The 26,280-nt window shown below is 41.0% G+C and overlaps 1 protein-coding gene across 1 annotated transcript in view; it reads right to left on the bottom strand.

Annotated features, from left to right (window-relative positions):
- The window catches only part of SCARA5 (scavenger receptor class A member 5), a 143,457-nt gene that overhangs the window by 20,483 nt on the left and 96,694 nt on the right, over positions 1-26,280 (bottom strand). The window lies entirely within an intron of this gene.

Consider the following 26,280-nt stretch of genomic DNA (forward strand, 5'->3'; position numbering starts at 1 on the left):
ATCTATCTAGAATTCTGTAAGAGGCTTAGCCTTTCCTCTGAAGGAAAATAGTTCTAGTGGAAACAGACCCAACAGGGCAGACCTATCATTGCTCTGCTTCCATCTTTCAGGGCATGGTTACATGCTGTGAAGCTGCTTTCTTTTTTTTCCCATCCCAGATCTCTTCTCTGCTGATGCTTCCCTTGGGCAAAATGTGGGTTTGCAACACAATCCTGTTTGTGACGCAGATTGCCCCTTCTAGGGGATTTGGGACGTGCAGGCAGGCGGATGCCCAATATTCAAGATCCAGTGAAAAGGTCCAGGAAAGGGATGCAGGGACAGGCAGACTGGAAAGCTCTATTCCCAGGCTTCAGTTTACATGACTCCCCTTCTCTGGCTGGGCTAGATGCCTGATTGACACTATTATCCAGCAAGGGGCTTGGAACCTCTCCAGATGGACTCAGACAGTGGCTCCCTCTGTAGCCTGGGGTGGAGCCCGTGACTGGTTAGGAGGCTTGGGTTTCTGTGGCTGGAAGGTTTAAGTGATGGCTTTGTCTCAACAGCTCTTACCCTGGGGGTGAAGCTTCCCCACCATGCAACCAAGAACTTTTGGAAACTGTCTCACTCAATGCAATGTTTCCGGTTCTAACTAATCAAACCCAGTGCCATAGTAACTGCCCAAATCTGGATGGAGGCCCCTGGCTGGACTGCTGTGACAAAGCTGCTGTTTCAGAGTGTCCTTCTTATGTAGCATGTCTCACAAATGACCCCTTCATGCTCATCAAAACAGGCCCTCCAACTAGCTAGCAGCCAGGAACTTGGGGTATCTTTTTTAAAAGATTTGGAAGAAACCAAGTGGTGTCACGGATAGAAAGCTGACTGCAGAGTCAAGGAGACCTGAGTTCAACTTCTACTTTTTAAAAAAACCCTTACCTTCCATCTTAGAATCAATACTATGTATTGATTCTAAGACAGAAGAGTAGTAAGGGCTAGGCAATGGGGGTTAAATGACTTGCCCAGGGTCACACAGTCAACTTCCACTTTTGACCCACATACAAGCTAAGTAATCTGAGGCAAGTTACTTCTCAGTGCTCCAGGCCATTCTCTAAGACCACAAGCAGTATTGCTCTGCATTGATTGAGAGATTTTTTATACCTGGAGTTTCCTATACTTACAATGAATAAACAAATCCAGATACTCTCCCCACCAAAAAAATCTCTAACAACATAGCTATGGAAAAATGGGTAGGCAGAAGGAATAACAATATCCTCTGAATTTAAGCATTAGCCCAAAAGCATATGGTAATAGTTTAGATATTGTCCACCATACAGGCAAAGAGACAAACTGGGTGACCTTCATCAGTCTATTCCTTTGCATTCCCACAATGCTTCAGATCCTCATTACCTCTGACCAAGGCTACTTTAATAGTCTACCTGGTCTCTATGCTCTCAATCTCTCCCTTTTTCAATCCATCATTTATATAGCTGATAAACCAATCTTCCTAATTCACAAGGCTAACTATGCTATTCCCTTGTTCAAAAACTTTCAGGGCATCCCTATTGCCTTGAGGATAAAATACAAGTTCTTCGGCTTGACTTTTGGGGCCCTCCACAAGTCTGGCTTCAACTTCTCTTTTGAACTTTATTTCCTATTACAGTTGTCCCTCGCTATATCGCTGTTTACTTAGTGCAGCTTCACTGTACCATGGATTAAAAAAAAACCAACATATACCTAATTCTGTATCACGGGATTTTGTGGATGAATACCATTCTGTATACAATGGAAATGCAGTACACCACTACCTCTTGGGCAAGTTTGCCAAATTGGCTGATGGGATGAAAGGTGACCAACCACAGCGCTGTGTTTTGTATCCTAGGTGCTGATTGGCTCAGTGACTATAGCCTCAGTCTGTTTGCTCTCCCTCTACCTATCACAGAGGTCTCTGGAACTCTCGGGATCGGTGAGGGATCACTGTACCACACTTGGGGCACTCTGTGTTCTAGCCATCTTGGACCTATTCCTCAATGTTAGCTTATCTTTGAACATTTGTATAAGGTACTCCCCCATCCACCAAGATTGTGGTCCTTCCTCCTCAAAACCTCCTGAAATCTCTCACAGCCCAGGTTATGTATCATCCTCTTCCATGAAGCATTCTCTGGCCTCATCATCCTTTCCCTTGGCATTCTCCTTGAGCACTTTATTTGGATTTCTCCTTTGCTCTCATCACTTTATACTCTGCATACATAAACAAAGATATGTGTGTGTGTGTGTGTGTGTGTGTGTGTGTGTGTGTGTGTGTGTGTGCATCCCAGGTCTGGGCTCCTATCATTTTTTAATTTAATCTTTGTATCTCCTTTGCCTAGCAAAGTGCCTGATAACCAGTAGATGCTTTAGAAATGTGTGCTGAATTGAACTGAGCTGAACTGATTTTTTTTTCCAATAATAACCTTATATTTACTTTCTTTCTTTTCTTTTCTTTTTATTTTTTAAACCCTTAACTTCTGTGTATTGGTTCCTAGGTGGAAGAGTGGTAAGGGTAGGCAATGGGGGTCAAGTGACTTGCCCAGGGTCACACAGCTGGGAAGTGTCTGAGGTCAGATTTGAACCTAGGACCTCCTGTCTCTAGGCCTGACTCTCAATCCACTGAGCTACCCAGCTGCCCCAATAACTTTATATTTAGAGGCAAAATGATGTAGTGGATTGAGAGCTGGTCTCAGAAGCAGGAAGACCTTATTCAAGTCCTTCCTCTGTTGTGTGATCCTGGACAGATTACATAATATTTCAGTGATCCAGTCAACTCTCTGAAGCTATAAGGTACAGAGCAGATGTCCATCTGCATTGGTAGAAAGATTTTTCACATGAAAAGTTAGTTCCTTAGATCAAGGAAATCATATGTCTTGTTTGAAAAGTCAAAGAGTTCCCATTACTCAGCTGGTAAGTGCTTTCCTGTCTTTGGAAACCACCACAATAGACACAGTTTTTATGGACCCCATCCTGAGCTGCCCAGAAAAAAACTAGAATCAGAAACTTGGGGAGATGCCTAGCTGTAAACTCCCTTCTTTATTTCTATCTTTCCATTTCTCTACAGACATCTGATTTACACTTATCTTCCAAAGCCTTAATAAAAATACTTTGAGGTTTGCAATGTACTAGGAGGACCCTGCAGTTCCCATTACATATATTTTACCTCACATGAATGAATGAATGAATGAATGAATGAATGAATGAAAAAGTATTTACTAAGTGCTTATTATGGGCAAAGTTTTGGGTTAAGTACTAGATAAGCAAATACTATAGGGCCCCTAATATACAGGAGGTTTCCCCTGAAAGTCAGAGAGAAAATCCTCATGATCCTGCACTTGATTTGCATGATTTCCATAGTATCAAAGCAGCAGCAATGATTTTTTTTAAACCCATACCTTCTGTCTTAGAATGGATACTAAGGGGGCGCGGGTTAGAGCTGGGTAGCTCAGTAGACTGAAAGCCAGGCCTAGAGATGGGAGGTCCTAGGTTTAAATCTGGCCTCAGACACTTCCTAGCTGTGTGACCTTGGACAAGTCATTTAACCCCCATTGCCTAGCCCTTACCACTCTTCTGCCTTGGAACCAATGCACAGTATTAATTCTAAGACAGAAGGTAAGGGATTAAAAACTGTAAGATATAATTAATTACCTATCATGGCCATCCAGTGTACTCCCCGCCCCATATTCTTGTTCCAGAAGGGTAGCAAGACCTCTCCCACATCGACAAATGATGACAATGAGGGAACACGGGACAGGTACACTAAGGACTCTGGCATTCTAGAAGAATTCCCCAAACCTGCATGTGCTCTTTATTCTCTTCCTGGTGATGTATACCCAAAAGCACACCTCCACCTAAATTTGGCTGTGCCCCTTTCCCAGGGTTTTCAGGAAAAGTGAAGATTTCTCTGGAATGGGAGATGACTAGTTCCCAGACCCTACTATATATGCCAATTTTATTTTAAAATGCCAATAAATACACCCTGATCTACAAAGGCAAGGGGCAGTTGCTACTCTAGAGCTGGGGCTGCTACTCCACACATGAATCTGCCACTCTATAGCTAGAACTACTTTATCGGCTCTGGAACTGCTGCTCCACACCTGGAGAGCTACTCTTCCATTGGCTCCAGAGAGGCTACTGTACTAGCCCCTGGGCTTATTTATCAACTACCTGATTAGTCCCCAGACTATTCCAAAAACAATTAGGGTATTAGACCACGACAAAACTCTTCTTCTTCAAATAAAATTCTTTTCTTACTTCTATATTGAACAGAATTTAAGTCTCCCATTCTTGGGGTGAGACCCTGCTACAAACTTGGGTGTGATTTTCCTACAGCAGCTTGGGGGAAATCAAAACTGCAGGAATCTCACATTCTGAAGACAGTCTTGCAAATGAACCACATGGAGTCATGTTTCCCACCAGCTGCCATCTCTATTGGAAAAAGTCTGGGGTTATTTCTATCAACGTTCGGAATTCGTCTGATGCTAGTGATCTGTTTTCCCATCCCTCTCACCTTCAGGTTCTAGCAGAATGGGAACGCAATCAGAATGTTCTCATAAGAACCTAAGGATCTCTTCTCCTTGCAGTGTCTGAGGTTCTGTTCTCAACTGTTCTTTGTGTTTTCCCCTCTAGGTCAGAGCCTTAGGCACTGACAGGAAGAAGTGTCCCATCTTTTTATGTCTGAGAGACAGAGGAGCATTATTTGGAAAGAGGAAAGAATTGGAAAGTAGGAAAGCTACTATGATTATCTGTGGATGGCAAAAAGAAATTAGGAGACAGGCCTGACCTAGTTAAGCAGTAAAGAGTCATACCCCTGATAGAAGTAACTGTAGGAGGCACCTAGTTGGTTCAATGGGGAGAGAGCTAGGCCTGGAGATGGGAGGTCCTGGGTTCAAATCTGACCTCAGATATTTCCTATCTGTGTGACTCTGGGCAAGTCATTTAACCTCTATTGCTTACATCTTACCAATCGTCTGCCTTAGAGCTAATACACAGTATTAATTCTAAGATAGAAGGTAAGGGTTAAAAAAAAGATGCTACAGTAATTAGGTTTGTGTCTGAGCACAGCTCTGAAGCTCCCCTTGCCCTCTCAATAATATCAGAAGATCTCTGGGCCAGAGGAAAAGTCTAATCTTTGAAATACAAGTGCCATAAGGGTCAGAGCCAAATGGCAGAGAAGCACAGGAAGTTGGGAGTGCTCTGAGAATCCTCTCAAACCAACATTAAATAGTACCTCCAGGGGGCAGCTGGGTAGCTCAGTGGAGTGAGAGTCAGGCCTAGAGACTGGAGGTCCTGGGTTCAAACACGGCCTCAGCCACTTCCCAGCTGTGTGACTCTGGGCAAGTCACTTGACCCCCATTGCCCACCCTTACCACTCTTCCACCTATGAGACAATACACCGAAGTTAAAGGGTTTAAAAAAAATAGTACCTCCAAAACAAATTCTGGAATCCCAGAACCAACAAGGAGATGGAGTGAAATAACTCTCTTTGAAAGGTAGGTAGAGAGGAGGATGAAGAAGGGAACTGGACAGAGGAATGTAAGCCACCCACCCCACTACCAGGTTCCAAATCTAGGCACAAGCCAACTTTAAGACCTTGGGATCCTGCCTAAGTCAATAGCAGAGCACTCCACACCCACCCCTTGAAATCCCAAGCTCTGGTACAAGCCTGTAGTGAGGCCCACAAGTCTGTGGCACTTGGCCCATTCAAGCCTGCCAAGAAACTCCTAGCCCCAGGGCAAAGTACCTCACAGTGCTCTGAGCCTTGTAAGCCATCAGCAGGGCCTAAGGGAGTTTGAATCAGCAGCTTCCAGAACTCTTAGCCCACAGGCCATCTTACCACCTTGGAAGAACTGAAAGCTGCAGAAAACCGTAACTAGAAAAACTGAAAACTATAAATCATAAAGAAAATCATAACTAGAAAAACTAGGAAAAACTGGAGTGTACCCTCTACTCTGAAAACAGAGCACATCTTTAAGATAAAAGTAAAATGAAATACAAGTGCAACCCAAATAAAGAGAAAACGTGTTTTGTGATTCCTTATTCCATGTTACAGATGGACGCCACTCCCCACCAGGATTCTCTCATTCCAAACTTTATTCGGATCTCTTTTCAATGCCCTGGGCTTTAGGGAATACATGCCATGCTCAGTTTCCCTATTTCTTCTCTCCCTGCTTCAACAGTAGTATAGGGTTCATGACGATCCCTGAACCTTCTGTGGACTTAGCCTGCCATTATTCTGCATCTGAAAGGGCAAAGAAACAGAATTCCCAAGAAGTTTGGAAAGGGGGGCAGAGTTCTCCTGCTGCTCAGTAAAACCCTATTTGCTGATTTTTTTCTATCAAAGCACTATAAACATGCTCAACCATACCAATGGAATGAGATTGTTCTGAGAACAGACACATATGTTAAGTGAAGGATTAATTATCTACTCTTCATCATATCAATGGGAGAGTCATATGGTCTACATGCCTGCCCAGTAAGTCACAGATGTCCCAGAGCCCTGGATTCTCCCTGTGACTCTTGAGTTATTGAAAACATTCCCTTTTGGAGCCTCAGTGCAAGGTAGCATTGGAATGACAATCCTGAGTAAAAAGGACCATTTGGTTTAGAGTTAAAACCTCAGAGTTTTATGCCAAAGCAAGGGCAAAGGACTCGGCATTTCCTTTGATAGTTGGAAGAATGAGACAGCAGGGGGTGCTATTAGAAAGCAGAATCACTAAGGCTTTCATGGATTACAAATGACTATAGTGATTTTTCAAAGTAAGGAAGCATAAACCAGATTTCGTTATCCCTTTTGCAGGCAGTGATGATAGCACATGTGGAATGTATACTAATATGTATAGGCTCAACTGCCAAGATCCACATTGAGTGCATTAAAGATAATGATTTAGCTCGGTTTGTTCACCATTTTTTACTAATTTATTTTACAAAAGTACTATAAACATCCCCAAACATGTCAATTAAAAGAAACCGTTCGAGAACAAACACATATATATGCTAAGTGAAAGAGGAACGATTTCCTCAGCATATGCACTGAATGTATTTCAAAGGCAATTTTGAATCTTAGAAAATTAAAGACTAGGAAGGACCTGAGATATCATCTGGTTCTATCCTTTTTATTTGATAGCTGAGGGAGCTGAGGTCCAGAGAGGATAAACAACATATCTAAGGTGACTTCAGAGTTAATGGCAGACTCAATAGTGGAAGTCATCTTTCTTAACTTCTCCTTAAACATTGACAGACTGGACTTCTAGTCTAGGTAATGCTCAATTAATGAGATGTTTAAATTCTACCTACATCTCCTAAATTGACAGTTCTGATTAAATCACCTCAAAACACTGTTTTTTAAAAAAAAAGCTATGTCTTAGTAAGCTTGGATTTGTGTTTGGAAAGCGAGCTGGTCCCTTTCAGAAAAGGGAGCTGTGAGGAAGCAGATATGTCTGAACCAAGTTTGTGAATAAGAGCTGAAAGGGGTATGGTTATGGGTCAATGTGCATTTAAATTAATTGGGCAACACATAATACCTGGTAATCCCTATTGGAAGGAAGAATCTTGGAATCATCTAGCCAAGAAGCTAAGTGAATTATTGTCCTTCCAGCCTGGGGAAAAGACTGGAGATGAGAGAATGAATTGTTTGTTTTCCATCTCTCTTTCACATGGATGGAGAAACAGGAAAGCTAGGATCTGAGGAGCTGGAAGGAAAGGTAAAACGATTTCTTCAGTTAGGTTACCTTATCAGGGCAAATAGACGACTTCTATCTGTTCAAGAGGGAAGTCATTGGCAGGTGAAAAAAGTAAAATACTAGAGCTTTTGATGTTGATTTTGGGAAAAATTGGAATTAAATTAAATAGTGGTTGGTAATAGTTTAAAAGTTTGTGAACAGTTTGTGAACAAGATAAAGTAACACCAAGGGAAATACTCTTAGGTAAAGACAGTTCTTGAAACATTCCTTTGTATATCATCTTTTTAAAATAATCATCTTTTAAAAAATTAGTAACAATGGTCAGTTATGTCTAGGTATTTAAAGAGATACTTTTTTTGTATTAAAAAAGATAACTGAATGGGTTTCTGCAGGGGCTATCCAAAAATGACAATTTTTTCAAAATTTACATTCTTGTAGGTTTTTTTTTATGTAAACTATGATTTCACTGGCATGGGGAACTCCCTTTAAGGAGACTCCATCCACCATGCAAATTAGCAGTTTCTCTGAAACTTATAGTCTTAAATATGGCCCTGAGAGTTTAAATGATTTACCCAAATAGTATATGCCAGAGATGAAATTGAACACAAGTTTTCTTGACTCCAAGACCTCTATCCATTACACCATGCTACCTCTTGCAAGTCTGTGCCTGCATAACATAAACTGCCTTTGCTTACATCTATTTGTTGTACACATAAATCACCATGAAGCCATTTTGGTCCTTTCATCTTTTACTTCTCTCCAGGAAAGGTGATTATAAATTTCTTGGATCCACATAATAATTAAGGAATACCTATACTTGGCCATGAGGAGGGGAAGAGGTCAAAACTAGCCCTGGGAAACACTGGGAAGTGAGCAAAATTTGTTGCTGGTATCCTTTCTGCAGAAATTTCAAGCTAATTCTAGTCCTGGGATTTTGCTGTGGTAGAATCTGAGGCTAAGTAATTTAGCCCCAGATCCTATAGCTTGTTAGTAACAAAACTGGGACCAGAAATGGCTCTCCTGTCAGAATTCCCGCCCAAAGAAATTTTAATAGTGATTTAACTAGTTTAATAGTGATCAAACTAGAAGCCATGATTAGATAGCTTTGGCATCTGGTTAAGTTTGTCCAACTCTTCCTGTGCCAAGAAAGTGATGGTGCCCTGTGAAGACAGCTGGCTAATATTCTCCAAGTCATGTGGGAAAAACCAGGGAGCATATAATAGAGGGAAACAGGCTGTCTACTACTATGGATCAGCACTTGTTGATTTGGTGTGTAATAGCCATATCTGGGAGAATGGTCACTTCCCATTGTCTGACAGTACTAAGCTATGTCTATCAGGAGTCTAATCACAAATAGATATCTAAGTCTAACACTAATAGGTATAAGCACAAAATAATTGGATACTTTAAGGAGCTCCCACAGGCAACTAGGCAGCACAGTGGCACAAAGTTCTAGGCTTAGGGTCAGGAAGATTCACTTCCCTGAGTTCAAATCTGGCCTCAGATACTTCCTAGCTGTGTGATTCTGGGCAAGCCACTTAACCCTGGTGGCCTCAGTTTCCTCATTTGTAAAATGAGCTGGAGAAGGAAATGGTAAACCACTCCAGTATCTCTACCCCAAAAAACTCTAAATGTGGTCATGAAGATTCAAATAGGAGCAAATGGCTGAACATCAACAAAAGAAACTCACACAACTCCTGGAGGACCACAGGAATTCAAAGCTTCCTATTTCTCTCACCTGTGACTGAAGGCTTAAGAGTAATCTTGGCTCTGGCTCTGTAACTTCAGAGAATAACAAGCCACCCCCTACTCAAGGCATATCGTGGTTCCCTACCAGGTGCTGGTGCTCTCCCTCCCCATCCAACATGAAAAAACTTTTGTATTCTTTGTATCTATGTTGTATTTACTCTGTACATTTACTCTGTATTTACTCTGTACCTTCCTAGAATAGCTACTGAGCTCCTTGAGAGCAGGGACTCTTGTTATTGTTAGAACCCTAATGTCTAGCCTAGTGCCTGGCACAGAGTAGTGGGTGCTTGACAAATGTTTGCTGAGCTCTGGATTTAATGGCACACCCTATAGTCTCTGCTGCTAGGGGTGGCTGAAGCTTGAGTTTTGAGCTGAAGTAGCTGATTGTTATTGTTAAGTTGTCCTAGTTGTGTCTGATTCTTCGTGACCCCATTTTTCGGAGGTTTTCTTGTAAAGCTACTTGGATGGTTTGCCTTTTCCTTCTCTAGCTCATTTTTACAGTTGAGGAAATTGAGACAAACAGGTTGAGTGACTTGCCTAGGATCACACAGCTAGTTGTGAGTGTCTAAGGCTGGACTTTGGGTCCTCCTGATTGCAAACCTACAATGCTATCAGCTATGCCATCTAGTGCTTCAAACCTGGCAACAATATGGTAGTCTCCAGGGAACAGAGGTGCTACAGGGCTCTCTAAGGAGGGGCAGTGGAGCAGGTCAAAGCTTCCATGCTTTGGGGGAGTGGGACTGGGGAGCACTTCCAGCCTGGGAAAGGTAGGTAGGGAGAGCTAGTCCCAAAGAATAAAAGTAAAAATAAATACTTGTTGAAAGCTGTGAACCATTTCAAGGCTGCCCAGCATCCCCTCCCCCTTGTTTTCTGCCTCTCACCCTCCCCCCACTAGAATTTCCCCTATTCCCCGCTTCAACTCACAGCCAAAAACTAGATTATGTTTTTCTTTCTTTTGGGGGTGGGGCAGAAAAACTTTCCTCTATCTTGTTGGTGGAACCGGAGCTCTTCTTTCTAATAGGATTAGTTGACTAACTTCCTTGGCTTCCCCCAGAGTTTTGTTAGAACCTACTCCATCTATTGAGAAAGGGAAGGGGGCTGGGGGACTGGAGGGCAGAGGGACTGGCTCCTGCTGTCAGCAAGTTTCCAAGAACTAATATGAACTGGATGTTTCTATTTAAGCAAGCTGGGCCAGGAATGCAGCCATTCGGCCTCTACAGCCCACTGTCTCTGAGACATTTGCAAAAGACCTTGTAAACCTTTAAGAGGTTGGGATTCCCCTCCCCACAACTAAATGTTTTAATGGCCTCCCCAGCTTCTATTAAATGCGCTCCAGGGTAACAGTGGGAAGGGGATGGGGGTCCCAGCAAAGGAACTTGGGTTCTGTTCCCAGCTTTCTCTGAGACTCGCCCCTTGCTTATTCCATGACCCCAAGCCGAGGTTCACCCCCAAGCCTCAAGTTTCATGGCTGTTTGTAACTAAAGAAAAAGATGCTGAATTTTTCATGATTTCTCTCACACCGTTTTGTGAGGAAGACTCTGATCCCTCCGCCCATAATGTAGTCCAGAGGGAGAGCTCAGTGGTGATTCAGGTGCCAACAACCAGGCAACATTAGAGTGAGCAAGAGGTCCCTGATACTGGTCTGAGTCTGACCCGGCTGTTTTCCAGAAAAGTTAAACCCAATAGACGACAGCAAAGCCAGGAAGATGATGATAATTAATGGCGTCTATGTAGTGCTTTTTAAGAGGGGCAAGATGTGGGTTCAGAGCTGCCTCTGACATAGATGCTGTGATCCATGTGATGAAGAGCATTGACACTCTAATCTCTTTGAACCTGAGACTTCTCTCCTGAGGAACAGATTGTCCACATCTTTTTTGGTGAATGCTTTGGGAAGGGGTTCCCACGTGGACAAAGCCATAAATCCTTGACTTTTTTTTTTCTGTTAGAGCCTGGAGCTCTAACCACTGTGATGCCCAGCTGCCCCAGATCTTTGATTGAAAGGTTTGGTGCTTTAAGGTTTACAAAGCACTTTCCCACAACCGTGTGAGATAGATGACGACAGCAGTAATGGGTTGCATTAATGTTAGTGCTTTAAAGATTGCAAAATACCTACATTCTTTTGTTTTGAATTTCAAAACAATCCTGTGAAGAGGGGGCTGCATTATCATCACCCTCATTTTATAGAACGTCTAAGTGGCTTGTCCAGGGACACAAACCTAGCAAATATCTGATGTGGTATTTGAACAACACCAAATCTAGAAAGCTATAGTGTATTATTAGGGCAGCTAGGTGGCACAGTGGATAGAGTGATAGGACTAGAGTCAGGAATATCCAAATTCAAATCCAGCCTCAGATACTTCCTAGCTATGTGACCCTGAGCCACTCACTTCACCCTGTTTGCCTCAGTTTCCTCATCTGTGAAATAAGAAGGAAAGGGCAAAAACCATTCCAGTATCTTTGCTAAGAAAACCAAATGAGATCATGAAGAGTTGGACAAGACTAAACAACAATAGTGTATTATCTCTCTTTAAAGATGAGGAAACTAAGATTAAGCATCTTGCCCACCAGTCACACAGCAGTGGGTCAGAGAGCTAGGATTCAAACCCAGGACTCCTGATTCCAAGGCCTGTGTTCTAATTGTTTCCTGGCTTAAGAGAACAAGTTCTGGGCTTGAACTCATTGGCTCTTATAACACCAGGTAGAATAAAGGAGGGACTTCAGTTTCAAACTCCATAGTAGTGCTTATTCTAGCTTTTTAAAAATATTCTTCTAATATTTCCTAAGTATCTTTTGTAGCCAAGGCACTAGGTTGGGTACACTACCTTAAATGAGGGGCCAAGAAATTCTTTAGTGGGAAAGGTATCTTCCACCTTAATTCAGTCCAATAAGCATTCGCCAAGTGCCTGCTCTGTGCCAGGGATTATGCTAGGCTCTGAAGACAAAAGGACAAAAATGAAACAGGCCCTGAACTCATGGAACTTATATTTTATTGCAGGGAAACCTTGTGCACAAAGATAAGTGAGCACAAAATATATAAAAGGTAATTGGGAATGAGGAGTAGCTAGGTGGCTTAGTGGATTAAGAATCAGACCTGGAGATGGGAGAACCTGGATTCAAATCTGACTTGATACTTTTTAGCTGTGTAGTAACCCTGGGCAAGTCACTTAACCCCCATTGCCTAGCCCTTACTGCTCTTCTGCCTTGGAATACATGGCATTGATTCTAAGATAAAAGGTAAGAGTTAAAAAAAATTAGAGGGAGATAGAGGAGAGCACCAACAATATGAAAGGCCTCATGTAGCAGGGGGCCCCAACCTGAATTTTAAAACTTCTGAGCTAGGCAGGGTGTTCTGATAAACGTTTGACAAATGACTCTGGGGGGGGGGGGCGCGGGGAAGTGTGGAGGACACACTTCTAAATTTAATCTGCATTATTAGCATTTTCTGAAGTCTGGACAATCCACATAACAATAAATCACGCTCAGATTTATAGTGTTGGCCTATTTCTTTCCAATGTACTGGGTCTCATGAGCATTTACTCCAGCATGTCCCCAGAGCTAGGACTCAAAGAACATGAAAGGGTTTCTCCAGGGGCTAAGAAGAGGAAACGTTTGATGGGCAGATCTGCAAGCTGCCTTGCTGTACATACAGCCCCCAAGTCGGGGCTTCCTTATTGGCCTGTGTTAAATAGAGGGCTAGGCATCACAGCCTCAAGTAGAGAAGCGGTGCCTGGTGTCCTAGAGCCCTGTTGGACTGTTAGCTTTGGGAAGACCCACTTGGTTCCTGTCTTGTGTGTTGGAAACTTTTTTTCTATTGAGAAAAAAGGAAAAGAAAAATAACAGCCTAACTCAGAGCTTTTTGAGTTCTTTAGTGTTTGTTTTTGCTGCCTCCCAAACCCCTCACCAAACCAAAACAAGGAGAAGAGAAAGAAGGTTGGAGGGAACAGAAATAAACACAAGGGCTGGGAAAACAGGCTCTGATTTTCTGCAGCTGCACAGAGCAGAGAGCCTGTGGGATAATTTGGACCATCTGCCCATTAAGGAAGTTGAACTTTTATTCTCTTGTAAAGGAAGAACTCCCAATGCCCCAGTAAGCCTGCAGTGAAGAGGCCTCTCTCTTGCTGAATGGCTGAGACCTCCTGTGTAGCTGGGGAGGAACAGAGCCCTGTCCCCTTCCTGACATGAAATTTCACTTTTTCTTGACATCTATGGGAAATATGAGCCATATGGAAAGGACAAGAGCCTGACAGAGGGCCAGTAGGAGAATTTCTGTGGCAGAGACCTTACTTAGTCAGCCTAGGGAGGTGGATATTTAGATTTGTGACTACCATCCTGCAAATTACCTTGGCTTTTGCCTGATGATGAGAGAAGAAGTTGGGCTCCCATATCCTCTACCTAGCCAGCCCTGAAATTTATGGTCTATGTAGGGTGACCCATGCTATCACCAGTCCCCAGTGGTCTTCCCTCACGACCGTGGCAATCATGGGATTTACTTAGATAACTATGGCTATCAGATTCCAAGCATCAAATCAGGTTTCCCAAGCCTTGAATCCTGGTTAGATGCCCTCTATTGATGCCACACTGGACCATCTACAACCAGTTTCCCATATAAGCAATGGAACGTTGTTAGGCATGTTGGCTGGGAAACTAGGGATGGAGCCTTTGGCCATGAGCAGAGTGAATTCGCTGGTCTTCATGCAGGGTGAACCCATGACCTTGGCCTCATTGTCACTGAATGCTAACCTATTGCCCCCCAACAGCTACAGACAAACCCCTGTTCTAAGGGATAAGATTGACTCACTCAACTATGAGATATCAACAAAGGCCAGTAAGAGCAGGTTCTGTTCTTAGACAGACATCTGATAATGATTAAACCCCCTTACAAGTGTGATCTTGACCGCCCGCCAATAAGGATGACCAGGGCTAGGAACTACAAACCCCTTTGGGACAAGTTCTATCACACTGGAGTCGGGGTGTGGTGTGGACAATTATTGTCAGATGTCTAAGACCTGATTTGGTTCAACAACCTCTTTCTTCTTGTTTGGGAATGGGTCCTGTTCTCCTGGAAACCGGGGACCAGCTCATGATCCTATTAGCCTTTGCTAGTCTGATCCTTCCCATTCTCTCATATCATGTAAGTAGATAACATCCGAGGTAGGGGGAGAGGACGTAGTTCATTCATCCACTCACTGGGCAAACTCATTGGAAAAGCCCTTGGAGAGATTATACAGTGCCAGCAGAGAAATTTAGGTCACTATACCTGGAAGGGACTTAGGAGATCATCTGGTTCAACCTTCTCATTTTATAGATTAGGAAACTGAGGTCTAGAGAGTTTTGATGACTTGCCCAAGGACACAGAAAGTAGAAGAGATGGACCTTGAATCCAGGTCCTCAGATTCCAAATCCAGTTATTGTTCTTTACACTTTACCATAAGGGACTTTTGATGCCATTTAGTCCAACATTTTACAGATATAGAGGCTGAAGCACAAACTTCCTTGAAGTTTCACAGTGAGTCAGTAGCAAAGGGGGATTAGGAAGTTAGGTGTCCTGACTCCTAGTTCAGTGATCTTTCTATAATACTACACTACCAAAAGCAGCTCTTAATCACTCAGTTAATATTTTTCTTTTCTTTTTTCCAATAATGCAGCTTTGTTTTATATCAAATTAATTTTCTTTTTCTTAAAAAAAACTTATCTTTTGTTTTAGTTTCAGTTCTAAGACAGAAGAACAGTAAGTGGCTAGGCAATTGAGGTTAAATGACTTGCTCAGGGTCACACAGCTAAGTGTCAGAGGTCACATTTGAACTCTTGTCCTCCCAATACCAGGTTTACGTGCTCTATCCATTGTGCTATGTAGCTGCTCTATCAAATCGTTTTTAAAAATATCCTCTCCCCTGCTCCTCCCACATGGCAATCCTTTTCATAGCAAGATAAAAACAGTATAGCAAAACCAACTTAGACATTAACCATGTCTGAAAGCATATGCAACACTTCATATCCATAGTCCTCCATCTCTGCAACAGTACTTTCTAAACCTTTATGTAGAACCTGGATTGGTCATTATCCTTAAGTCTCCTCCCTTTCTATCAAGCTGCTTAGTGCTTCAGTGAGATTGGGAGTAGCATACCGACAAAAGCTCATGCCATAGAAGCTCAAGTATTTTTTCATAAAGTATCAGATTTATTCTAAGTTCAACCCTCCTTTACTCTCCACTGAACTGAGGCACAGACTTAAAGCTATTTGCCCAGAATCTTTTTTTAAACCCTTACCTTATGTCTTGGAACTGTATATTGGTTCCAAGGCAGAAGAGAGGTAAGGGCTAGATGATGGGGGTTAAGTGATTTGCCCAGGGTCACACAGCTAGGAGGTGTCTGAGGCCAGATTTGAACCTAGATCCTCCTGACTCCAGACCTGGCTCTCAATTCACTAATCCACCTACCTGACCCTCTAGAGTCTAATAGTAAGACAGTGATATAACTTGAAAAATGGCTCCATTTCTTTATATTCTGTTCTATTATACCAATCCCAAGAAAGATGTCTGAATTTCCTAGTTTTCTAAGTAAGTCTAGTTGTCTTTCTTTTTTTCAAAAACTCTTACCTTCTATCTTCTTATCAATTCTAAAACAAAAGAGAGGCAAGGGCTAGGCATTAAGTGACTTGCCTAGGGTCACATAGGTAGGAAGTGTTTGAAGCCAGATGGCCCAGGATCTCCTAACTCCAAACCTGGCCACTTAGCTGTCCCAAGTGTAGTTGTCTTTCCATTAAGCTAAGGAGGATGCATAGCATGGCAGAGAAAGTAGTGGATTAGTTGCCAAAAGCCAAGGATTCTAGTCCTGGGTATCTAACTAGCTATCTTTGTGATCTTCTTGTATGAGTTATTTCCTCTTCCTGGGTTCAAGCGGGGATTGAACTATAAGATCTCTAAGCATCCTTCAAGCTCCAAAAGACTAGACATCTACAGTCTTTCATCTTCTCTTTCTTTCATTAGGATTTTTTATACCACTTCTCAGAAAGAAAGAAATCAACACTACAAGGGGAAAACAACTTACTAAGTAAGTGAGACTAAGTAGTTGTTGGTGTTAATTGTTCCTGACTCTTCATTTCCCTCATGGAATTGTTCATGGGGTTTCCTTGGCAAAGATATTGGAGTGGTTTGTTGTGTCCTTCTCTAGTGTGTTCCCTACTTCATACTTCATGTTCATTTAACCATCTCTGTGAAATCTCTGAGATCTTTGATCAATGAATGGTTACCCATTTAAAGGAATAGAATCACATTGACATGGACATTCTCATGATAAATGAAGCCAGAAGACAAGATTCTATGACAGAAAGAACTTTCTTCACCTATCTGCTAAGTATCAAAATCAACCCATTATCAGACAAGGAAATACCTCTACCTAAGGTATTTTCCAGTATCATGAAGAATAGAGTAGATGACCACTAAGGTCCCTTCTAACTTTATAATCCAATAATTCTTCACAAATTCTGCACAAAGTCTAGATTTAAGAGGGAATGATGAAGAAGTGCTACAGTTTTTGTTGGCAAATTATATTGTAGTAAATGGATGGGAATCCTAGGACACTACAGGGCCTCCTCAGTGAAATTCAGGTTTACTCCAAAGACATCAACCCAGTCATCCATATTGGAAAAATGAAGTGGATGATGAGAGGCACATATTACCTGAATGTTAAGCAGTTGTATAGACAACCCAATGATTTATCCCATTAGTGCATGTATATAAGTGGACCCAGGACCTCCTGTCTCTGGGCCTGGCTCTTAATTCACTGAGCCACCCAGCTGCCCCCTCTATTTCAACTTAAGTCAAAAAATATAATTTTCTACTATGTGCAAAGCACTATGCCAAGGAGAATTTACAAAAAGACATAGCCTAAAATCACATAAGATGAGCAGGGGTTTTCAGTCTATAGTGGTGCAATGAACACATGAACCCCAGTAAAATCATGGATCCACTGAAATATATATAACATAAAATACCTTCAACCTTCGCTTTTCTTATCCATTCACTCAGGACTCATCCCTTTCCTACTGACAAAGGGTCGCCTCACTTCTTAAAGAAGTCATTCCTTAAGTCCTTCTAAACATTTTCAAATTGTCAAATGAAACTAAAACATGGGCTACACAAATTTTTCTCACAACTAATCATTCAGGCTTTACTGAGGTGGGTCTTGAAGGACCTTTCAAGAAAATCTGTAGGACTTGAATTTGTCTGAATATTAGTTAGATGAAGGTTTGTGGTGTGAGCCATGAAAAGCTATTCCTCTGGAAAATTATGGCTCTTCTCTCCTGTGCCACTGTTGGAACAAATCTCCATATCCATCCCTTGTCTTTTTCTTAAGTTTGAGTCCTTCATCTCAAACTCTTTCAGATACGTTTAAACGGATGTAGCATAAACTTCTCAAACTAGACATATTGAAAACAGAATTATTTTTCTTTTCCCTCAAACCCACTTCTGTTCCAACCTTTCCTATTTCTGTTACCTGTATCCTTCCAGTCGCCCAGGTTTATAACCTCAGTGTCATCTTCACTCCACAAATACGAGTTGCTATCTTTGGCTAAACAGCATCTCTTAACCTTGATTGCCATTCTTTTGCCACTCTGTCTTAGAATTGATACTAAGACAAAAAGTAAGAGTTTGTTTTATTTTTAATAAAAAAAAAGTTTTTTAAAAAAGGGGGAACAGCTGGGTGGCTCAGTGGATTGAGAGTCAGACCCAGAAACAGGAGGGCCTGGGTTCAAATCTGACCTCAGACACTTCTTAGCTGTATGACCCTGGGCAAGTTACTTAACCCCGCCATTGCCTAGCCTTTACTGCTCTTCTGTTTTGGAATCAATACATAGTATTGATTCTAAGAAGGAAGGTAAAGGTTTTTAAAAAATTAAAAAAAAAAAAGACATTTACCTCTTATGCCTTTTGTTCCTTTCTCAAGACTGCCCATTTATAATTAGCCAGAAGGGGTCACTAGAGAATTGCATGTAGCTCTTACCTATGACTTTCCACTGGAAAGACATACTTGGTTTAGACAATATTCATTTCAAATATAATTTTTAATTAAGTTCTTAAGTTCACAGATTGAGAGCTGAAAAGGTTCTGAGAAGCCAGGTAGTCCAATTCCCTTATTTTAAAAATGAGGAAACTGACACTGAAAGAGGTCAAGCAATTGCTGAAGATCCCATGGTATTAGGGTGAGGTATGAGTACCTGGGCTGGTGTGACCTTGCAGAATGATGAGGTTCCTGGAGAGCATGATGGAGTAGTCCAAAGGAGTGTAATTGTCTTCCTTTGTAATTCAATGTATTTTATTTTATTGTTCTGAGAAGAAGTCTAGAGGATTCACCAGACCACCAAAATGGGATCAGAGGCCCCAAGAGGATCACAAGGACTAAGAGGAGAAAGACCTATTTAAAGCCTTCTAGGGCCCCATCGGAAGGAAATGACTTGGTAAATGGAGGCTGATCAACAACTGGGAATGACTAAGGAAATTATAGTATATAGTTGTGGTGGAATACTATTATACTACAAGAAATGATGAGAGGATGATTTCAGAAAGACCCATATGAACTGATGCAAAGTAAAGTGAGCAAAAGCAGAAGACTGCATACAGTAAAGCAATATTGTAAGGATAGTGAAAGGCTTAGCAACTCTGATCAACATATAATAATCCAAGACAATTCTGAAGAATTCATGATAAAAAGTACTATCTCCAGAGAAAAACTGATGAATTCTAAATGCAAACTGAAGTATACTTTTCTTCACTTTCTTAATTTTCTCACCTTTTTTTTTTAACAACATGGCTAATTCAAAAATAAGTTTGTGTGATTTCACGTATATAATTTATATTATATTATTTGCTTTCTCAAAGGGTGAGGGAGGGAAAGAATCTGGAACTCAATAATTTTTTAAAAAGTAAATTAATAAATTTTTAAAAAGGTAAATGGGGGCTTGTAGGATTGCAAAAGAAATTGGTTACATTCCTTTGGACTACTCCATTATGCCCCAAGGAATCACATCTGTTCTGATATTCACACTTTATCAGTAGCCCCTGTCCCTGGAACCCTTGTGAATAGAGAGTGGAGCAAAGAGCTCCTCCTGAAATCTCCATTTAGGGAGGGCATCCAAAAATCTCTTTATTTCCCACCTGCTTGTTCTCCTTTAGATTTCCCTATCATGTCCCCATACTAGGCACTTTTCTTATACCTTATAGACCCCTTATTTAACTTCCTTTTGCATGTTATCTTTTCCCATCGGAGTGTAAGCTCCTTGAAGGCAAGGACTGTCTTTATTTTTTCATATTTTTTCTGCCAGTGTTTATCACAGAGCTAAGGCTATAAGCCTGGCATATAGCAGATGCTTAATAAATGTTTATTGACTGACTGACATAGGTTTAGAAAGAAAGCCAATGACACCCAAATATAGTTATCAAAATATTTAGTATATGTACTGCTGAAGCAAGCACTATCAAAATATTTAGAAAACAAGTTCACAGACTCTGAGGTTGAAAATCACTGGCATACTGTGATATTTTTTTTTAACCCTTGTACTTTGGTGTATTGTCTCATAGGTGGAAGAGTGGTAAGGGTGGGCAATGGAGGTCAAGTGACTTGCCCAGGGTCACACAGCTGGGAAGTGGCTGAGGCCGGGTTTGAACCTAGGACCTCCTATCTCTAGGCCTGACTCTCATTCCACTGAGCTACCCAGCTGCCCCCTGTGATATTTTTTTTAAAGATATTTTATTTTCCCAATTACATGTGATAAAAATTTTCTATGTACATTTTCTGAAGTTAAAAGATTCAGATTATTTCCTTCCTCCATTCCCCACCCCCAGAAAGGTAAGCAATTTGATGTGGATTATACATATATTCGTATGATATATCTTTGATGAAGCCATTCTAGCTCTATATGATCACTTTTCCTTTTCTAGGATTTCACTAACATTTTAACTCATGAAACACATTTTAAAATTTTGCCAGGAATTCAATTAAGCTCACTATGATTAATTTAATGTTGTTTCCTCCATCAAAATATCAGCTCCTTGAGGGCAGGGACTGTCTTTTACCTCTGTTTTCCCAGTGCTTGGCAGAATACCTGGCATAGAGTAGGTACTTAATAAACATTTACTGACTGGCCAACTCTCTAGCCCAGTGATGGGCAAACTACGGCCCCCTGAAATGTCCTAGCCAGCTGTGGGACATTATTCCTAATCTGACAAATACAATGAGTAGGGTACAATACAATGAAACTTCGAAAGAGTTGCCTTAGAAACAGATTGGCAGATAAGTATTTCCTTTCCTTTGGCCCCCTCTTTAAAAAGTTTGCCCATCACTGCTCTAGCCTATAGTTTGCATATTCTATGCTTGTTCCTTCTTTGAATCTGGAACATTTCTTCTTCTCCAATGGTATAGTCAACAAACACACTTGCCAGATTAGCACCAAGGATGTAGCTCTTTTGGTCCAGGTACTCTCTTACTAGCATGTTCTACTTCCTTAAACACAATCATCAACTTCCTATTAGGCATTTTTGTTCAGATCTTTGCAATCTAAAGATCATTTTCTTTGGCAGAGAACTGAGTATTTCTGTCTTTCCTCTATTCTCCCTTATCATAGGCCCATCTACCCTAAGCAGTGATCCAATCCCTTCTTTGATCCTCTTCTTTTTTCCCCCAGATTAAAAATAAAATGACACACTTTGTTAGTTTCAGCTCATTCTGAGCTTTAGCACTCTTGATGCTATTAAAAACAGGATCACTAACACTACCTTTTTATGCCTTATCAATCCCCTTGCTTCCATCTTCAGCAACATCTTTAAAACCTAACTGATTGGTGAGTGCATCCATATGAATCTTTTTAGACAACTCTTCTTTTCCGTAGAGTCATAGATTTGGAACTGGAGAGGACCTTAAAGGCCATCTTCGAGTCCAACCTTTTTACAGAGAAGGAATGTAAATGAATTTCCCAAAGTCACATGGAAGGGAAATGCTTGACTTTCGTTTAGACTCAAATCTTCCCAATTTCAAGACCTGTGCTCTCTCTACTACATCACACTCTCTTACATCTGAATTGTTCCCACTGTGTCTTCCACATTTCATCCTTGAAATATTCCCATCCTTCTGGGATGATTTCCCCTAAAGAATTTTGGGTTCCTACTTATCCCTTGAATTCTTTGAAATCTGCTACAAAACAAGGCAAGGGTTGGAGATTCTTGGCAGTCAATCTCACTCTGTGGATATACATAGACCTCTGCCCTAGGCTTGATAAGTGTCAACTTAACAGCTGGAGCATGTTAAAACAATGCCCTGAAGTGACTATGTATTGGGAGAAGCTGGCATGAAATCTATGACTTAATATCACACAGAGACTGACAACTTTCTCTTAAACTCAGAGGTTTTAGTTAATGTGGGGGATGACATCCTGCCTTGCCCTAAAGAAGCAGAATGATGGATGTCTTTATCCCAAACTATTGAACTGGGAGTCAGAAGACCTGGGTTCTAGCTTTTGGTTCTAGCTTTGCTACTTACTCTTATGGGTGACCTCCAGCTCTCAGTCTCTCCATCTGTAAATTAAGATTGGAGGGGCAGCTGGGTAGCTCAGTGGATTGAGAGTCAGGCCTAGAGACAGGAGGTCCTAGGTTCAAACCCGGCCTCAGCCACTTCCCAGCTGTGTGACCCTGGGCAAGTCACTTGACCCCCATTGCCCACCCTTACCAATCTTCCACCTATGAGACAATACACTGAAGTACAAGGGTTTAAAAAAAAAAGATTGGATTAGATGATCACTAATGTCCTTTCTTATTTTAATATGCTATGACTCAAATAATGAAATTCATTTGGAAGAACAAAAGACCAATAGAATTAATGGAAAAAAATGGGGGAAATGGTGGGGGGGGGGGAAGGAAGGTCTAGCAGTACCAGATTTCAAATTGTATCATAAAGCATTAATAAAGCAAAACTATCTGGTACTGGCTAAGAAATAGAAAGGTAGATCAGTTGGACAGTACAGACACACAACAAACAACAGTAAAAGATTTTATATAGTAGCCTTGTATTTGACAAATGCATAGATCCAGGTTTGGGGGATAAGAAATCCCATGCACACAAGTGAAAGGAGCAGAACCAGAAGAACATTATACATAGAGATGGATATACTGTTGCACAATCAAATATAATAGACTTCTCTATTAGCAACAATGCAATAATCCAGGACAATTCTGAGGGATTTATGAGAAAGAACGATATCCACATCCAGAGAAAGAACTGTGGGAGCAGAAACACAGAAGAAAAACAACTGTTCAATCACATGGGTTGATGGGGATATGATTGGGGATCTAAACCAGTAATGGGCAAACTACAGCCTGCAGGCCAGATGTGGCCCCCTGAAATGTTCTATCTGGCTGCGCTATATTATTCCTAATCTGACGAATACAATGAGTAGGAGACAATACAATGAAACTTTGAAAGAGTTGCCTTAGAAACAGACTGACAGATGAACATTTCCTTTCCTTTGGCCCCCTCTTGAAAAAGTTTGCCCATCACTGGTCTAAATGATCATCCTAGTGCAAATATCAATAATATGGAAATAGGTCTTGATCAATGACACATGTAAAACCCAGTGGAATTGCTTGTTGGCTAAGGGAGGGGGTTGGGAGGAAGGGAGGGAAAGAACATGATTTCATGTAACCATGGGAAAATATTCTAAATTAATTAAATAAGTAAATAAACTTAAATTCTTAAAAAGGAAAGAAAAGAAAAGAAGAAAAATGAAATCACATGCACACAAAAAATGCTAAGACTTTGTCTCAGACCAAGCCTTGTATTGTTCCAAAACTGTATCTCTGCATATGGAGTGCTCTTGGCTGGGACAGCTCATCATCTAATTTCAATGATGTTCCACATGATCCTTATTTTGAGTTTTAGGGAAGAAGGAAAAGGTAGCTAGAGTTTTATGTAAGTGGTATAATCTAAGGCAGTGATTCCCAAAGTGGGTGCTACCACCCCTTGGTGGGTGCTACAGCAATCCAGGGAAGAGGTGATGGCCACAGGTACATTTATCTTTCCTATTAATTGCTCTTAAAATTTTAAAAAAATTAATTTCCAGGGGGCTAAGTAATATTTTTTTCTGGAATGGGGGCGGTAGGCCAAAAAAATTTGGGAACCACTGATCTAAGGTAAAGACACCAGTTAGCACAGTGGATAGAGCACTAGGTTTTGAGTAGGAAGACCTGAGTTCAAATTTGACCTCAGACACTTGCTAGCTGTGTGATCCTGGGAAAGTCACTTAATACTGTTTGCCTCAGTTTCCTGATCCATAAAAAATGAGTTAGAGAAGAAAATGACAAACCATTCCATTATCTTTGCCAAGAAAACTCCAAATGGGATCATGAAGAGTGGGATATAACTGAAATGACTGAACAACAACTACAAACAGTCCAAGGCATGGGCTGTCTGCAGCTTGGTCCAGATCCTAAGCAGAACTCTTAAGTCCAGAGAGGATGTAAGGGAGGGAAAGAAAGAGCGATGTCTCAAGAATGGCACGTCAGGCCTTGATGTAAGCAGTTTTGCCTGCCAGCAAAACAGATTCCACGGCCAAACAAATGTGGACTCACCCTTTCCCCCAGTTTTGTAGCCCCACCCCATCCCCATGGGGGCCACGTCCAAGTTATAGCCTTGGGCTCCCATCTCTGTTGAGATTTACCACACATTATGTGCTGTGACTTGGGGCTTTCTGGTAAGGCAACCGCACATGCTTCTGACCTGGTTCCAACAAGTGAAATCTTTTCTCTAGGTCCCTAGTGAAATGGGGAAAGGGAGGGTGGGTGGAGAGTTTTTCTAGAGGGATCTTCTTTTTGTGGCCTTTTCAAAGATGACCCTCCCTAAAACCCCAATTCCTCAGCCCTGCCCTGCATTTGTCTTTCCATGCTCAGCTGATAGACTCAGGTGGATTGGATTTTGAGTGTTCTCCCACACTCTCAATGACATCATAAGGTCATAGATTTAGGGGTAAAAGGGTCTTGATGAATCTAAGATCATTTCTAGCTCTAAAGCTATTATCCTGCAAAACTGAGGCCCAAGAGGTTAAGTAATTTGCCCAGGATCACAGAGTTAATAAATGCCTGGGGCAAGGTTTGAACCTATGTCTTTCTGACTTTAAGTTCAGTACTCCATTCACAACAATAACCGTGATGTTTATTGTCTAATGGGTCTCAGTTTCCTCATATAGAAGATACAGAAAAGATCTGTGATTTTGAACATATTATATTCCTCCCACATATGGAGATCTAGACCTTTTGACACCTTAGAAGATGAACATCATGAATTACAGAGCCTGAATCATCTCATCACCAGTGAGACATTCTTCTGGTCATGAATCTCTTTTAAAGAGGAGGGCTGGGGGCAGCTGGGTTGCTCAGTGGATTGAGAGTCAGACCTAGAGATGGGAGGTCCTAGGTTCAAATCTGGCCTCAGACACTTCCCAGCTGTGTGACCCTGGGCAAGTCACTTGACCCCCATTGCCCACCCTTACCACTCTTCCACCTAGGAGCCAATACACAGAAGTTAAGGGCTTAAAAATAAATAAATGAAGAGGGCTAATTCTTAGGCAGTGGGTTCACTATCCTATTGCTGGGCCTGTCTTGGAAGACTCACCACTTTGGGAGGACCTGACAGAATTTGTGCTCTACTGGCGCAGACCTTAAGATCCCAAGGCCACCTCTAGACCCCCAGAAGGAGGACTGCAATGGTTCCATCTGTAAAATGGTATTCGATAGGACTTTCATCATTCCCAGGTAAAAAAATGCTGGTTTTAAAAATATACTTATTATTCTAAGGAAAAATCCATTTATACCTATGCTTTCAAGTGTCTTTAATAGGATAGAAAAAGAATATCAAAATTCATTTGGAAAAACAAAAGGTCTGGACTATCAAAGAATTAATAAAAATGTAAAGGAAGGAGGTCTAGCAGTATAAGATTTTAAATTATATTATAAAGCAGAAATTTTCAAAACTATCTGGTACTAGCAAGAAAGAGAAAAGTAGATCAGCAGAACAGAACAGACATAAAACACTTATAAAAGATCATAGTAATCTTGTATTTGACAAAAGTAAAGGTCAATGTTTTGGGGATAAGAATTTATTATTTGGGGAAAATCTTTGGGAAAACTGGAAAGCAGTCTGGCAGAAACAAGATATAGAACAATATCTTATATCATTTATCAAGATAAAAACAAAATGGATAATGACCTAGGCATAAAGGGAGATATCATAAGCAAATTAGAACAGGGAACATATTACCCCTCAGATTTATGAACAGGAGAAGAATTTATGAATGAACAACAGATAGAAAGCACTGTAGATATAAAATGAATTTTGAATACATTAAATTAAAAAAAGTTTGTACAAAACAACTGTAATCAAGATTAGAAAGAAAGCAGTAAGTTAGGAAAAAAAATTTATACATAGGTTCTTGGGTAGAGGTCTCATCTAAAATACATAGAGAACTTTGTCAAATTTATAAGAATATGAACCATTCGCCAGTTGACAAATGGTCAAAAGATGTGAATAGAGAGTTTTTAGATGAAGAAATCAAAGATATATATATATATGTATATATATACATATATATATGTATATATATATATAGAGAGAGAGAGAGAGAGAGAAATGCTCTTTCATTATTGACTAGAGAAATGTAAATCAAAACAACTCTGAGATATCATCTCACATGTATCAAATTGACTAACATGATAGATAAATGAGGAAAATGACAAATGTTGGAGGTGATGTGGAAAAACAGCGACACTAATACACTGTTGGTGGAATTGTGAACTGATCCAATTATT

Source organism: Gracilinanus agilis, chromosome 2, assembly GCF_016433145.1.
Source record: "Gracilinanus agilis isolate LMUSP501 chromosome 2, AgileGrace, whole genome shotgun sequence".
Taxonomy (NCBI): domain Eukaryota; kingdom Metazoa; phylum Chordata; class Mammalia; order Didelphimorphia; family Didelphidae; genus Gracilinanus; species Gracilinanus agilis.